General features: G+C 29.6%; 2 long non-coding RNA genes across 2 annotated transcripts; one reads left to right on the top strand and one right to left on the bottom strand.

Moving 5' to 3' along the window:
* The first annotated feature begins 1310 nt into the window (after positions 1-1310).
* On the top strand, positions 1311-9418 carry LOC139907314 (uncharacterized). Its single transcript, XR_011783826.1, has 3 exons — positions 1311-2147; positions 6899-7273; positions 7385-9418. It is a non-coding gene; the product is annotated as an uncharacterized lncRNA (long non-coding RNA).
* LOC139907316 (uncharacterized) lies at positions 1338-3357 on the bottom strand. Its single transcript, XR_011783827.1, has 2 exons — positions 2883-3357; positions 1338-2789 (listed from the first exon to the last, which is right to left on the bottom strand). It is a non-coding gene; the product is annotated as an uncharacterized lncRNA (long non-coding RNA).
* Positions 9419-18508: the final 9090 nt, after the last annotated feature.

The raw sequence follows: 18508 nt of genomic DNA, 5'->3' as shown, positions 1-18508 counted from the left end.
TTTTAGAAATTCAAGTATTTATCATAGTCATTTATTAATATAGTATGCATTGTGAATGATTTAACTAATGGATTATTGTAATTACTTTCCAGATTCAAAATTATTTCCAATGGTGTCATTTTAATATGGGTTAGGATATAAAATATTTAGGACCTATGTTTCTTTTATGGGGACCCTTGTGCTTCCCAAGTCTCAAATACTATTAAAATAACTAATTTACATTCACTAGAAATAACTATTTATGAGGGGATAGGCTTCCATCACCCTTACAATCTTTCTTGTGCAAAAATTTAATTTCTTCTCAAACTAGGAGAACTGGGGGCTATGTCTACAAGCGAACTTTTCAACAAAACTCCAGACGTAGCTATTTAGTACCCAAGATTTTAAACAAAGAACAGGGCTGCAATAACATTTATATAATGATTTTTTTTTATATCTTTATTCAAGAAAATTCTCTAGATATTTGCTAATAGTCGGCTACAAATAAACTGCAAGACCTCTATAGATCATCAAAATAGTTTTCTGTATGTTTGGGTGCAAGTAAAGAGAAATGGGCAGCTAATGGAATATAATGGAATAATAGATGGTGGTGAAATGTTGGGGTTTGTGATCCTTTAGGATTTAGTAACCTTAGCTTTGCATTTACAAATTTTTTATCAAAAGTAAATATCTTTTACTTTTGATTACATAGCCCTACTAGGAACTTTAAATAATTATGTTTAAATTTTCTATCATTAATTTTACCTAACTGGTTATTCATCATCCTTTCTTTCAGATACATTTCATTAATATTTTTATGGTTGATTAGATTATTCGTATCGATTAATGACAGTTTATCTGACTGCAAATTTTGATCTGTAACAAAAAAAAACTCAACATTTTTTGTACTCCAATAATATCATCATATAAAAAAACATGTAGCATAAAATGCTCATACTGAAATTCAATATTAAGCCTGTTAACTATTTGCAACTCATTCTGCAGAAATTGTAAAATAGATTTTCAAAATTCCCCGGTACCGTAATGTGTTAAAACATAGAATTAATCTAAGACAGCTTCAAACGTGCATGTAATATGAAGTACAAGATTGCATACACAATTATACACGCTTGGAAAAAATAAAAGTTTAATTGTTCTTTATCAGTTTATTTTATACGAAACACCAGAGATTATATACATTTTCTAAACTAGAATACAAGAACCCAAAATTTTGAGCCCAGCACTGCCAGCCCTGTTGGGTACTTGAATTCGCAATCAAGACTTCATACAACAGACATTTCAGAACCAATCATTTGACTTTTAAGTAATTTAAAATAATGATAAACTATATCCTTATATAAAATGAATCAAATTGTTTATTTGTCAAATTAATACGTAAAAATGTAATATTCTTATTTAAAGAGTTGTTTAGAGAAGTGATGAGCTGATGACTTCAATCACAAATACAAGTCTTATTAACCCTCGAATGTGATAAGTAGAATAATATACAACATTTTTGTAACGATAAATTAAATCCCAATTCAGTATTGAATATTAATATTTAATTATTAGGCTATAAATAAAATTTCCTTAAATATATTTTTGGTGAATTGGAAAAGTTAAAAGCAATGAAAATGTGCGGGGAAAAAGGTAAGATAAATGCATTTTAAATAATAAATTACTACAATTGTATGTATAAATATTTTTTAGAGTCTTGGAAAAGTTGAACGTATGTACGTTATGTGTACTTTCTTTGTCTACTTATGAAATGTCTTATGATGCATCTGCAAGCTTCCTAATCGTGTAAAAGAACTAAAGCAGGAACCACATTGGAATTTTTTAATCTTCTCATGAACACTTTCAATATGTATCTTCAAGTTTCCAGATCGTGCAAAAGAACTTGAGCAGTAAATACATTGGAATTTTTTGATCTTCTCATGCACACTTTCAATATGCACCTTCAAGTGTGTGTATTGAGTAAAAGAACTCGAGCATTGACTACATAGAAATTTTTTAATCTCCTCATGAACACTTTCAATATGCCTCTTCAAGCCTCCAGATTGTGTAAAAGAACTCGAGCAGTGACTACATTTGAATTTTTTAATCTTCTCATGAACACCTTCAATATGCGTTTTCAAGTGTCCAGGGTTTATAAAAGAACTAGAGCAGTAAGTACATTTGAATTTTTTAATCTTCTCATGAACACCATAAACATGCGATCTCAAGCTCCTAGGTTGTGTAAAACAACTTGAGCAAAAATTACATTGGAATTTTTGTATCTTCTCATGAACCACTTCAATATGCGTATTCAATTTTCCAATTTGTGAAAAAGAATCAGAACAGTATTCACATGGGAATTTTTTAATCGTCTCATGAATACTTTTAATATGCCTCTTTAAATGTCCAGAGCATGTGAAAGAACTAGAACAGTAACTACATTTGAATTTTATCTTCTCATGAACACCTTCAATATGTCTCTTTAAGCTTCCAGCTTGTGTAAAAGAACTCGAGCAGTAACTACAACTGAATTTTTTAATCTTCTCAGGAACAACTTTTATATCCATTTTTAAGTCTTCAAAGCTTGTACCAGAACTAGATCCCATTGGATATTTTATAGTACTGTTCTTATAAATAAAGACGTCGATCGAAGAACAGGAACAAAAAGATTAAGATGCACTCATAGACTGGGAGTAGTGATGAAAATCGTTAGCATTTCGAGCATGTTAAAATAAAGAAACCGAAAATTAACATTTTTTTGGAGAAGAAGCAGTTCAGCTGTCATGGCGTTTCATTAGATCGGCTATATACAGCTGTAACGAAGGAGCAAGAGAGAAGGAAATATACAAGAATTACTCCGAGGTCGATCCTCAATTCTACTCTTAGTCCAACAAGGACTTACTCACAACAAATCCGCAGGGATACTCTCTGTCTTTTATGAGCACACACAAATGTTTAATCCAGCTTCGTTAGTATCAATGATACCAACCTTGTATCGTATGTTGTAGCTGAGGAAGTCCACTCCTTGGAAATTAAAAAAAATAATGATAGCAGCTTACGAAAAAAAATTCACTCTTCAGGTTACCAACCCCTCTTCAAAAAAAACGGTAGAGCTATAAAATGCTTATGATGAGCTAGGCCAATGAGTAGGTAGAATACAAAAAATACTTTATCAGAAACTTTAAATCGGTTCCTCCGATGTATATTGTATTGTAGAATTTTGTTGACACAAAATGACTTTTATTTGACGGATAAGCACTGAGAGATTACTTATTCCTCTTTTTCTACGCGGAAAATTGATTTTTTTTCTTACTCTTCCTCAAAAATGACGTCACTTATTTTTTTGAATTTTATGTTTATATAGATAGATAATGCCTTATCCTATTGTTAGGCTGGAAGTTTTAAAGAGAAAAAAGGGAAAGAGCTACGAGAATGAGTTCTCCTAACAGGTTGCGTGATTTGAGCTTGTGCTCCTCCAGATAGAATTGTAAGACATTGATAGATTCTTTGATACTGATTAAAGCATTAAACATGAAATAACCAAGATACTTAACTCTCTCTAAAAATAAATATTTGATTCTTACATGTGCTAAGTTTTAATCAAATTGTTTATGCTGATTGATTATTGAAGACTAATAATTTTAGTTAATTTCTAGTGCATGATTCGAATAGTTTCTTGAACTTGAATTTATAATATTTAGAGATCCTGTCTCCGAATCGGCAGCAATTTTAAAATTTGCGGCTTCAAATTATAGATAAATATACACATTCTCCATAGTTCCAAATCGACTCTGTGAGTACATACATACGACTCTGATGACTCCCGGCTCACTCATGAGCCATAATTATTTTTCATGAGAATTAGATATGCTTAGTTACTAAAAATTCTCCTAATATCTGGATTGAAATAAAGCTCCGTCACTCAGCCTCATGAAGGGGAACCATAGAGATATTGATTAATATTATATTAGAAAGTATTGTGTCCATACTATTATCATTTATTTGCGGAGTATTATTAATTAATTTTGGTTTATATAATAATAGCATAAGCATTTTTTATAATGGAAAAAATACATTCAATGTGCGATGAATGGGGAAAAGTATCTAATAATGACCTTTCTACATTCTTCGTATATGGAATTTATTTTTCCAGTACACTAAGATGTAGCTAGTGTACTGGTTCCATATATTATCATCTTGCTGACCGAATTGAATGTGATCCTTCCAGTAAACATATTTCTTACATGATTATTTTACTATTTTCTTCTAATATACTTAAGAAAAATTATGGAATAATCATTGAAATGTTTGAATAAAAAAATTTGTTTACGAAGTTATATCCTATATAGCAGTCATTGAATGTATTATTTTACATATAAACACAAAAAAAAAAAACCATTTTCGAAACACTTAATGCAATTATAGTTTATGTAATAATATTTAATAAAATAATTGTAAATATTAAATCATTGGCAAAATGGAATTGCGCCAATAAATAAAAAAATCATATATTCCGGAGATGTGTATTAAATAAGTAATTGCAGTGTTATTATTTAGTTTTTTAAATATATTTTTGTGTTATCATTTATTCAAAAAATATGAAATGTTGGATTTAAACTTCATATTTGCTTTTTTTTTTTTTAATTGACTGGTATGAAAATGTTAAATGTAATAATAATATCTGTAACAATCTCAGGTTGAAACACTTACTCTACGCAAGTTTTTTTAATCAAATACTTTTTTATACTAGTTCAAAAATATTGTCTTCGTGGAAGATTATTAATTGTAGCAAGTGACTTCTCATAGATTCTCTGATGCTGATGAAATAAATATATATGTAATAGCAAAATAGAATATCTTTGCAAACCTAAATATTCAGAAAAGAGAAGCACCTTATTATCTATAAAAGTCTGAAATAGTAATACAGACATCAGACGTGTTCAGCTTATATAATTATCAATATAGATAAAGTCCAACTTATAAGTTAAATGAAATTCATATAAATGTGATTGAGATAATAATTTTTGCGTTATAATAATCAAGGAGACTAAAGGACTCTAATTAATGAAATAGTTTTCTTAGTGTAGGGGACGAAGCAGAGTTTACATTCAAGAGTTTCATGAGAACTCTATATGTTCCTCACTGGGTCTTTCAGTCGGTTATTCTGTCGTTTTATGGGATTCCTTAGTTATTATATGTAGAAGTATACGATGATGCCGACGAAGATCTGAAGGAATTTATATACAATCAAATGACAATGATTTACGAGATCAGAAGTAACTATCACAGACGTTGATATAAAGGGGTACCTACACAATGAACGATCCTTCTATTAAAGGTAATGATATCCACATAGTGATGCACAAAGAGGAGAGATCCCTTGCGCAGGCCATGCCATTGAAGATAGTATCAGAAGGATATCCAAGTGGAAAAATAATAATTCTTAGGAACAGATAGAATGGATATAGATGCCAATCCATACATGAATAATATAAACGAAATATCTTTCTACAAAGTTCCAACTCTCACCTCCTTCCTTCTGCTTAGTAATGGGATTCAAAGTTATACCTACAAGCGTCCAGAGGTTTTATGAATCAAAATGAGGCAGTAATTCCCCTTTATTTAGTAGTGGATCTAGCCAATGCAATGATTAATGAGTAATCAAAAACTAATGGCTAACACTTTAGGCACAACAGTAGATTACTAGTAAATTGATAAATTCATGTATTATAACATATTTATCTGATATCAAGTTAAATAAGTATGGGGAAAAAGAAAAAATAACGGGAAAAACAATTAAATATTACAAAAAATATTAATTAGAAATTTTAATAGAAGTTCACATTTTGCCTTAAAGCCATTATGTTTTCAGGATATTTTTCCTTAATATATGTATAAATAAGAGATTTATATGTCGTTATTGTTTATATTAAGTTTAAATTGAAGTTCCCTTTGATTTTTTATTCAAAATATATTGTATTATGTATGTTATAAATAAATATTTCCAAATAGGAATAATTCATAATGTCTAATGATAATTAATAATAGAGCAGTAACTAGAACTTCTTCCATTCGAAAAGTCTTCGTCTTTGTTTATTTTTTCTATTATATTATCATATATATTGTTTCTTGTTCAAACTCATTATATAGTAAGATTTTGATAGTATTTATTGTAATTTTGGGTCATAATCCCATCATTATTCTAACAAAAACAACCATTTAATCCTATTTTATAGTAATAAACATTACATTTTGATTAAAAAAATTCAAAAAGAATATCAATTTAAACTAAAAATAAACAATAACGACGTATAAACCTCATTTATTTAATATATATTAAGTCGAAATATCCTTAAGGCAAAAATGTCTCTAAAGCGAAGTAGTTTAAGGTAGGTAAAATGTAATGAGGAAAAATAGTTTAGGATAAAAGTACCGGTCACGTATATAATTATATTAATTATTACGAAGTATGACGTCTTCATCGTTACATTGAAATAGTGGACATTATTAGCATAATTTATAAAAGATGAATGTTTATAATAGTAAGTTAAATAAGTATGGGTAAATTAAAAAAAAAAATACTACCAAAAAAAACATATACATTTTATACAGAAATAAAAATACTCATTAGCAGAATAAAAATATGCATTGCCAATGCGGACAAAACTATCTAGAAAAGATAGGTACATTATCTGTAAGAGTCTAGAATTATCTTCCATTCGTTTTCTAATGACAAAAGATATACACAAGTTATAAAGAAATCAAGGGTCCAGGTTGTATAATTATCTATATAGATTAATAGATTATACATCACAGCCTCCACTTTATAAATAGAATTGTGATTGAGATAAGTTATTTCTGCATTTTATAACTATACATTAAGGAAACTGAAGGACTCTTATCAATGAAATTTTTTTCTTAGATTTAGAAGGATGACTTAAGAAGAAAATGACTTCAGAATTTCAATGAAGGAGTAGTGGATAGGGGATGATAACTCTTTCTGTTCCTTACATGGGCATAATATGGAACACAGATAACTCTGGATCAAGGCTATTGAAAGGGTGAATGAGGATGGGACTATGTGGAAGCCTTATTCATGGAGTCGCATATGTTCCAAACCTTTGATTACCAGTAAATACAATCCCACGCGCGGTCATTTTTACTATTTTCCTACATTCTTCCAAAGTTCCATGTCCATCCCAGAACCTTTAGTCATAAAAAGCGTCATGGCCGTTTCTTTAAATGAAAAGAAATGAAGAAGAGACTGAAAGTACTAACCACCAAAGTTGACGCAAGAGTACGTATATTTGACCTAGTAAAAAAATTAAAGAGTATTTAATACTGGTATATTTGATATTTTATAAGTAGTTATTTCGTGTCTCAATAGTGTGTATTTTTACAATTTCAGAGATCGTCAAGAACTATGCAAACCGATGACGAACTTTAATCTATTTCTCATTTATCCATTTTTTTCTCACACTTTGATGGTAAAAATTTATTATGACACTTCAATGCCCGTCCAGCACTTTCAAAATGCCAACCACTAAGTCCAAGGTTTACTACAAAAATAAGGAACTTCGGTGGACATGGCATGGCAATGTTTACAATATGAATCCATTATCTTACTCAGTTCTTAGTAAGATTGAATGACCTACCAAATGTTTAAATTTGAGGAAAATAATCTAGTCCTGGATCATTTGTGGCTGAATTGTTAATGATCTCAATAAAGACATGGGAAGAGTTGAAGAGTAGATGCATTTCTCCTACAATGCCCTACTTCATATTAATAGTTATCCAAATCTTGTAAAATTTATGAAACTTTATACTGGCAATGCCATTCCTTCTTGTTATGCTATCAGTTATCACAAAGTAAATTGAGTCCCTATGTAAGAAAGAACAACAAGAAATGATAATCTTTTAAGATGTTATTTTATTAAGTATATTAATATTATATTCCAATTTTTAAATTTAAATATAATTTTATTTAGCCTTTCAAAATACTAATAATGGAGTTAGGAGATTATTTTGACTCTAATTCAATTCAAGAATCAATAACTTTTGATTCTTAAATTGAATCAGATTCGTAAATATACTCCGAACTTTGGTGCTTTGAATACTGTCATTTTCACGTTTTTCAAAGGATATATAATTTACATACTTTTAGTAAAATAAGCCATTAATACAGTCGACTTAGTCCATGTCTACTATTTTTATAAGACTATAACCCCAAATAAATTATCCTTAATAAGGATCATTCAAAAAAGTATTCATGATCCTTTAGATCTATGATACAAATATTCAGATTCATGATGGACCTAAATAATACAAATATTAGTCCTAATATTAGAATACATACACGAAAAAGTATAAATTTTCATTGATGAAACATTTATCACTGTCCTTCTTAATTTCATTAACAGCTTCCTGAATCTTTCTTGCTCTGGGTCACAATCTTCATTATTTATCTGAGAATGGTTCTAATATTTGGAAGATTTTGTAAAAGTTCCCGCTCTGAAGGTAAAATTATAGGCCACACAAGTTGGCATCTTTAAGCTGGAACTATATATATATATCTTATTTAAATAACATACGCGTGTAGTAATGATGTGATGTGTATTTGAGAGTTAAAGAATAATTTTAAAGATTGCGAGAATAGACAGTCGAAGTTATGCCTCAAGATAAGCTATAATCTTTTTTTCTATAATGTATCTGTGACTCTCTGCTGTTTTCGGTTGGCGAGCTTGCATCTCATGTAGCTGACTGCTCTAAAAAGGACTCAAATAACGATTCCCTCAGATGCACCGCCAGCTCCTTCGGTTAAGGAGATACCGTTTGAAGATAAATCTTTATTTTTGTAAACAAATTCTCCCAACTGAAATACGATTTTATTAAATTTTTATGTAGTAAATTGATATAAGATCTCAAAATCTCAAGCATGCATAATTTTCAAAAGCTTGAGAACCCAGTGTTCAAGCTCAAGCGAATTATAAGGCTTAAGGGGATGATAGTGTACGAAACCTCGTAAATACATATTCCCTAAGATATTGGTTCCCCCACTTTTTGTGCTTAAAGCACACCAAAAGACAAATAAACATTCCTTGACTCACCTATTTTAATTAAACCAATCATATGGATTATTATAAGCTATTGCAAATAATGCGTGGTTGTCATAAATCGTACGACACACTTGAACTTGTCTCAATATACACAGTTTGTAACCACTGCCTATTATCACTTAATATTATCTGATTTGCACTCGGTTATGTTAATTCTATCGATTTTATAATTGTTATTAAAAGTAATTTGAAAATTTGGCAGAATTTCCGTTAGATTTAATGAAGCACGAAAGTTCTTTCATGATTTATAGATACATTCGTCTGAATAATAGATAATAATTCAAGGTATTAATTATCGTTTTAAGGTTAGAAAATATTTTACAAAACTAATATTAGTATAAAAGTTAATTCATATAAGAGTTTTCTCTCATTTGAGAAGAGAAGAAAATACACAACTTATAGCTAGATTAAGATGAGTATGTACTGCATGATTTCTCCATCACTTTTTACAAAATTATATTTATATAATATAATTATATTAATTTGTGAATAGAGGATACAATTAATTAAAATGGATGTACACAAATTCATCAGAAGAAATATATACAAGAATATCCCCTTCACAAAGACGCCAATAAAATCGTCTGGACTATTGTAGCCATAAATCACTTTGTAAAAGGAAATAATAATTACTCATGAACTTCATGAGTTATTTGTTATTTGACAATCTTGGATTGATGTATTACACCAAAGCATATATCTATATATAGTCACCTTAGAAAGAGATAGACTTAATGAATGAACACATTTTGTTTTAAGGATTTTTCAGTTTCCCTAGATATCTTGCAAGGTGAGAAGAATATGTTTCTTGGCTACCTTTTGCCTTCACTTTCAGTGATAAAGAAAAAACTCAAAACTGTGATGCCCAGTCTTAAATTTGCATGACTCTAGTAGAGGCTTTATTATCTGGAATCGAATAAAGATCTGGGCACATTTTTAAAGATAAGATACGCTTGTTAGCTATATCCATTACTTAAAGATTTGGAATGTTTTACTGATTCTCCAGAATTACATGTATAAATGAAAAGAGCCTTTGTGAATGAAGTTACCCTTTTCGTACAAACTGAGATTGTTTGTGACAATCATGAGGATTTAGTAGCAATTGAATCAACATGGAGATTTTTTCCAATGAATCATAAATTCAAAAGAAATCAAACAGCACCTGAAAATGAAGAAAATTTTATTAGTTTAGAAGACATCTATTTATATCTTTTAAACTATTTCCCAAAAAAATTTTAATTTTTTTTTTACTTTTAGAAAATAACCCAACCCTGCTGTCCTCACCTGGCACTGAGGGAGAATTTTCTAAAGGTTTTCTAATATTTAAAAATAGATCCCAAAGTGAATAAAATCTTTTCGTCAATCAATCAAATATTTAATAGCTACATCATTTTGTTAATCAATTTTTGGATTTTTTTATTTTAAATATAATTTTAGATCTTTAAGTTTTATTTATTCTTGTACCTTATTTGTCTTCATTTCTTTGGATAAATTTCCGGAATTTAATTTCAATCAAAAGAGTTAATTGTAATTAAATTCCGGAAAGTTGCGCTTATACGAGCGAAAAAATGAGCGCTGTTAATCTTTAATTGAGCGGGAGTTGGATTGCCCCAGAAATCTGGTCTGATTAGAATGAAACATAGCCCTAATTACTTAACTCAGCATTTTGAACAACTTATATTTATGTCTCCGGGTTTGAAATAAATACCCTATGCTTTTTATCTGTGGACAAACAAACTTATATACATATAACTATAATATTATATTATGGTAGATATTTATGTAATTCATTTAAAATTTTTGGGGAAATAATTTAATAGTGATAGTTTAGGAGTAATTAAGAGATTTGTATGATTGACATATTTGGCTAAATACCAGATGATTTTGGCCCTTTTTCTATTTCTTTTTGGTGGAAAGCTTGCGTGAAAAACCGATTGATGAGTGTGCTCTTTCTCCTTTTTTGTTCATTACTAACTATTTAGTAAGTCCTGGTGTGTTAAAATCTCCTCTAAAAGAAGAATTCTCCCTATCTTTGGTGTAAATTGATTTAGAATGTAAAATAAAATAAATATAATATAAAAATTTTTCTAATGCTATTTTAAATGTAAAATGTTCTTTCATATATAGCAATAATATATTTTCTCCCTCCAAAAAATAATCTGATATTCAATATTAATTCACCTGTATCATATGTCTCAAAATCCATACTGAAAGCAAAGTATCGAAGTGGGAAATATTGTTTTGATGTTGTTTAGGTCTGATGGTGTAAACACTAGAGCACTGAATCATTGGGGAAAAAGCTATAAATAGGTAAAATCAAGATGATTATACTTGTAATCTGAATCTTATACCCTCAAATGTGGCTTCAACTTTATATCTACTGGGCCAGTATTACACATAATCAGTATCATCCAGATTATGTTCTTACTGTATTCCCAAATTTTCACAAAAAAAGAAGAAAAAAAAGAAGAGATTTACAAAGTTATACACACATGCGCAAGAGAGGTCAAATTCCTCTCCTTGAGGCCAATCTAAAGGGTTACTATATAATTGTTGTATAATATATCTTAAGATGTTGTTTCATTAAAATATAATCAGACTATGTTATTACTTTAGTTATTTTACATACATAATTATTGGGTTTAACTTCATTAAATTTGATATAATTACACATTACACATAATTATACGCAGACGTTTGGAAATACAATTAGTAGACAATGGTTTTTCTTACAATGAAGTGAATTGCAAAGATTTTTTATTAATGCTTCCATTCAAAAAGGGAGGTTGTCAGTTTACATCGAAAGAAACTAAAAACTAGCTTCCCTGATAATTAATCTCGAAAGAGCTATTTAAAGATTGATTTTTTTTTTGAAATATTTAAATTTCCAGAGAACTCATAGATCGACAAAGTTGATCAAATTATTTTTAGTGTTGTGTATATTGTCATTCATTTGAACTAGGAAAATTTCCTGCAGGAAAAAACCCTCCAGAAAGATGCCCCCGGAAAATTGCCCCCAGCGGAAATTTGCCCGCAGGAAAATTGCCCTCAGAGGAAAATTGCCTGAGAAAATTGCCTGCAGGATATTTGTCTATATGAAAATTGCCTTTTTAGGAAAATTGACTCCAGAAAATATGTCTGCAAATATATAATAAAACTGACATAAAAGGAAGCCTTCATTGCAAATTATACTCGGAGCGGGGTAAAAACTACGTCCGCCGCCTTTGAGACAATCGACAATATTTGGTTTAAAAAAAACCCTCCAACGCTTCATAAGCCCATAAAGACCCCTCCATATAACCTTTATTATACTACAGACAATGGGGCTCCAAAGGACTACTAAATAATAGTGAGATTCAAATCCCCCGCCGACACTTCATAGAAACCTAAGGATCTCTCTGAATAACTCTTATAATACCTCGAACAATCGGGATCCCCAAGGGGCCGTAGGGTGTTATTAGTTTCCAAAATCCACTGTCTACATTTCGTAGACCCCTAAGACTCCACCAAATAACCATAAATATACCCTAGACAATCAGGATCCGCCAGTGGCTGAAAAATAATATAGAGGGCAATGTTCTTATGGACAAATTTCCGAAGGCATCTTTCCGGAGTGCTTTTTTCCTGCAGGAAATTTTCCGTGGACGCATTTTTTTGTCTCCCCTTAAAAAAGGAAAGCATGAAAGTGACACTGAAATAAATTAAACAGGTTTATCACATATTACAAAATACATATACAATTTTAATTTATTATTTTTTAATTTTGTAGTGAAACATTGGTAACTACAGAAGTGCTGGAGAATGACACTGAAGTAAATACAGTTGAACTGTACTGTTCATCAAATTGAATAATAAATTGTTGTGAACCACTAGGACAGTAGGGAGTAAAAATGAGACGGCAGTTGTACGATTGGAGTATTTAAAAATCTTATCAGCGATTTTCCTCTTGGGATGCAATTGTTCTCTTGTTGTCTGGAATCAGCAAAATTCGCCCTTTGAGAATTCAGTTCTTTCCTTATTAATGAAATGTACCAAGCTTAATATAATATGTTAGGGACCATCATCGTCACCAGTTACAATGTACCTTAACAATTTCGATTATTGTTCATCTTTTTGTATAAGTTCCGAGGTCATTCTGAGACATTTGTTTGCTTAATGCATTTTGCTGCTATGATAGGTTTTTTTTTTCTTGTACTCGAACTTCTTAAACATTAAAAATATTGTTAACTGCAATGAAAGCGGCCTTTCCTTTTTGTGAAAGATCTCAGTTATGTCAGAGAAGTGCATTGTAAAACAATGTGAACTTTTAATTATAAATAATATTTATTACTATTTACAATTTGAGATCCTACGGGTTGTTACAAATTGATTTGCATTATTTGTACATCTAAAACATCGGTCTTGCTTACAGGAGTCCTTGCATCAGATTATGCAACACCAGCTTTCGTCTCTTCGTTATGAGCAAGGATGCATTAGTAGAAACTAAAGGTGAGGCAAATCACTGAGGTGATTCGGATAGGTACTAAAAGGTCGGGTCGTAGGAGAGCACGAGGAAATGAGAGATCTAAGTGAGAAAACCTGTACAGCTCAGTACATTTGGAGCAATCTTGAATTGAAATAGAGAGGTGAGAATGATGTTCTTCGTCTCTTCATGAACCTTCTTTCTTATTCGAAGAGTACGAAGCAGGTTGCATTACATAGTCACATAAGAACTGAGAATTCATACCTCCAATGGATCTCAAGCCAAGTTATGGGAGCCTTAAGAAGTGACTTAGAGACACATTCTATGAACTTTTGAGCATATTTTTATAATATGATACATTGAAATTTGAATATGTAACTTCATTTTTAATAATTGTCTTCAGTGACATTTATCCAGAATATTAATAGTGCAATTTTATATATTCATTCATTCCAATTCAGAGTGATAATTCGGTTTCCACTTTATTAATTTGTATAACTAATATTAATGTTCATTCCTTGGTCAATGTTAAATTCCATTAATTAATTTATTTTAATAAATGTAAATATATAATTACAGAAAGAACTCTAAATTTTTATTTATTTGAGACTTCATGAAATTATCTAATTTGGATAATTGAGATACGTAGGGTAATCTTTCATTACGATTTATATTTACCAGTTTCATTGGAACCCTTGTTTATATCCTTTTCTCATTCCTCCCTTGTCATAGCTGATTGTAGCTGATATAATTAAACGTCATGAGCATTATTGATTCTCTCCTCCAAGACTACTTCTAAGACTAATCTTTGAATGGTGAGTTGGTAACCAATTACGAAAATCGAAAAATTAAAATGTTCATTAATTAGAGAAAATACTGAATTGTTCTTCCATATCTCTAAACAGTACAGCTGAGTGTAGAGTACGTGGTTATTTTATAAATTACTTCACAACGAGTAATATCCCGAAATAATCCGAATCAAAAAGTAAATATCATAAATCCATACCTTGGAATTTATATTTAACATCTAAATTTTTTATCCATTCTTGTATAATGATCTCCACGAAATAGTCGTATGTCACTTTTTAACCCTAGCCCATATTTCTTCTATTATAAATGTCCATTAATTTCAAAAGATTTGGGTGCATATTGCTAATAGTACCCTACATACCATTGTTGCTCCAATTATACTGAGCTTTACTGTTTCCCTCGCTTACATCTAATTAAGTAATTAACACTTCTTCCATTATAATTTTTTTAAAGATATTTACAATATATAATATACAAAAATACATCATAATAAATTGGGAAATTACATTTGATAAAAATATAAATAAACATTGTAGTTTAAAATTAGTTCCCAAAAACCGAGATTTCTTTACTTACAAAAGTACCCTAAAAATCTATACAATAAATTAACATTAAAGAAAGACTTACAAAAACCCCAACAACAAAGAAAAACATAAAATAGCCAAAAAAAATCAGAAATCCAAAACTAAGTATCTAGGATTTGCCTATTTTTATGTCTAATGAATAGATTGATTATGTGATTTAAAATTTTAATGTATTTGATTGAGTTTTCCGGAAAATACCGTATAAGTGCTAAATCGAACGTCCTTAGAAATTTTTAATTCAAAAGCCAACGCAATAAGTATGCCTCTTAACTCCATGCCATCCGTTGGTTCCTTCAAGGTCAACTTTTTCGCAATATAAGACTTATAGTTAAGTATGCGAAACCCGAATACTTTAGTCTCCTTCGAATGAATTAACTTATTTTTGGGAAGCTCAAACATAATTATGGCTGATATATGGTTTGGTGAGATGTTTATATGGCCTTCTAAGTTCCATTCATCAAACTTTCTCTATAACAGCAAAAAAGGAAACTCAGTAAAAGCATGAACAACAGAATTAAAATTTTTAGCACAGTCTTTGCAATAATAATTTAATATTATACAACCAATAGCCACTTGATATTGGGAAGGGAATTTCCTGCCATCGGCAATTCCTTTAGTTGAATTAATTTTAGGACTTGTCCAATCTTCCTTCAAACTTAGAATGCGGAGATATTTTCTACTAATCATGATGGCCTCGGTTGATACTTTTTTAAATGAGCCCATTTTCATAGGGCAAGGAGTGAGCATACAGTGTGTTGCTGCTGTTCTTTGCAAAGGACATAAAAACTTTCTTTTCGAGAAAATATCATCACATTTAACATGATGAATTCATGCTCCCTTATAATATAGATACAATAGATAAATTATAAATTGAAAGTTTAAAAGTCAGGCCTACATTAAGTTTATTTTACAAATAATAACTTTAAATATTCATAATTGGTTTAATTTAAGAGTTAATGTTGTATTTTGTTTTGAAATATTAACTATTATACTGAAAATTAGTGAATCAAATATGTACGTACATAAATTTAATAAAATAGTAACATATTATATTAGCTTAATATGAATAATTATCTTTTCAAATATTTTATTTTTTTTTTTTGTTACTATTGTCATTTATTGTAATCAAACATCTAGGGAATAAATTTAATTAATTAATAAAGAAAATTAAAATTATTAAATTTAAAAAAAAATCAAATATTTAAATTTTCTAGTTAAAATCATAAATTCCTTAATTGGGGGGCAACAGCCATTTCAGTCTTTCTCCTACGGACGCCCCTGATATACCTAGCTAGTCAATACAAAAGCAAGTTGAATGATTTTTCTTAAAACATGGAGCCTCGATTAAATTTGTATTCTTCGACGAATTATTCCCGATTTCTATGAAGATATTGCTATTTTTATTATTTACGAGGCTCGAAAGGATATTTTTGGGCATCTGTGCTATTAAATTTCAAATTAGGTATTATAATTGAAAAGTTTTATTTAATTGGTTTTTTTCCTCTTTTTGAAACTCAAATATTAAAGGAAAAAGATGACTTCTTGTGCTAGAGGAATTACAATCATGAGAATTTTAACAAGATTATTTTTGAATGAGACCACACAAAATAATACTTTTTTAAATAAAAGGGGACGTTGTGAAATTTGAACCCTAGAAAACAATGGAAAAACCTTATAAAACTTTATTTTATTCTTTTGTCTTTAAAAAAAATCTGTTTACACAGTACTCCAGATCCAAATCCCCGAATGGAAGGGCCAAGGGAAAAAAAACTTCAGAAAATAAACTAATCGAACAAAAAATTAATTATGGAGCACACTTCCTTCACTCGCAAAGTGGAGTAAGGGAAGGCCGGTAAAAAATAATTTGAATTGAATTTGAGTATATTAAGAAGAAAAATCTTCAGCAGCTCACCCTCCACTCAAGAGGATAGAGATCCGAAGAGCCTGATGGCCTCTTAACAACTGAAGATACAATATCATTTTTGAAATTAATACACCCCCTCCTTTCCCCGTTACTCATATAAAAACCACGCCTGAGATGTCATCATTATTATTCATAAATAAATATAGTAACTTGTAACAACTACGCTCACAAGCAATGTTACTTATGAGCAAACCTTACATGAATTATGAGTCGATGAGTACGAATGTCAAAGTTGTCTAAATCTTCGTGAGTATAAATCAGAAAGAAAACGAAAGTTGGGATGAATAATTATTATTCAGAGCACTAATGTCTTGCAGGTTACAAACTTATATTCATACTTTTAAATCTTAAAATTTGCATTGACAATATTTTTAATTGTCTTGCTTATTAACCCATTAGAGTTGATGATTATTTATAATTGGAAAGAATTCAGGGAGATAGCTTATTATTATTTTAAATCTAAAAAGACTACTAGGGCACCGATAAGGGTCTTTTGAATCAATTAAACTAACGTCATTTAGATGAGGGAGTATATATATTATTTGGAGACATTTTTTAATTTAATTATTGGATTCAAAATTGACAAATTAAATAAACATATTGAGGTAGGTTGACTTTGTATTTACATGGAAAAATATTATAATAATATAAGCATAATTGCTATTATTTGAGAGAACTATAGAAGCAATACACCAGAAGCACTATTGATGAGTTAAATATAGGCCACTGCACATTCTTTTAATGTATCTTTAAAAAAAATCAAATTCTGTGAATAACTATGGATTTTTGAAATTTTTACAAAATAATTGCAACGGTGTACCCTATAAGACTTTGTTGATTAGTCGCTATTAAAAAGGTTTCTGAATCTTCAGATTTAAATTTCCAATTTGAAGCACCAAGGGAAAAAAAAAAAAACCCAGTTTGTAAAAATATGTCACTTTGTGTCCAGTTTTTCACACTTAAAGCAGCATAAATTTTTTCCCGGCAATTTTCCCATAAAATAATTTTACAATCAAGACTTGATGTTACTTGAAATTGAAAATATTATATTGTATTTTAAGGTATATAATTTTATGTGCATAATGCCTCGTTTTGAGGCATTTCTTCTTAAAAATTGAAAATTGACGTTTGATGAAACAAAAGGGAAACAATGGAACATCAATTTTTAAGTGCCAAATTTATATGCAAACGAATATTCACATAAATTTATATAAACTTTATTTTATCTATAAATCCATCGCCTTCTTGCAATTTTTTGAACCTGAAAAAAAGAAAAGAAAAAAAAAGATGTGGAATAAATTTAGAAAACGTCCTAATGCCTTAGTTGTTTTTCGAAGTGCAAATTACTTTTTGATTTTTAACTCAATCACCTATATAGTCTCCTTGAGCTCTAAAAAACAAGTTTTTGTGTTGTATTTTTTTGTGTAAAATAAGTCCCACTTATATGAGCTTACATTGATTTATCAAAGAAGAAAAATTAAAATTGTAAGGATTATTGAGCCTTCTATGTATGTAAAAGGTTTTAAATAATTAGATTCACCCATAAAATAGATAAATTATTCGGATTTTTTGGTTTTGTGTCTATAATTTTCATCTCAACGTGTTTTATACAGTTTTTAAATTTTGAACTTAAAAG

Source organism: Lepeophtheirus salmonis, chromosome Z (genome assembly GCF_016086655.4).
Source record: "Lepeophtheirus salmonis chromosome Z, UVic_Lsal_1.4, whole genome shotgun sequence".
NCBI classification, from domain to species: domain Eukaryota; kingdom Metazoa; phylum Arthropoda; class Copepoda; order Siphonostomatoida; family Caligidae; genus Lepeophtheirus; species Lepeophtheirus salmonis.
Note: the sequence above shows the minus strand (reverse complement) of the source record. Positions and strands in the feature narration are given on the sequence as shown.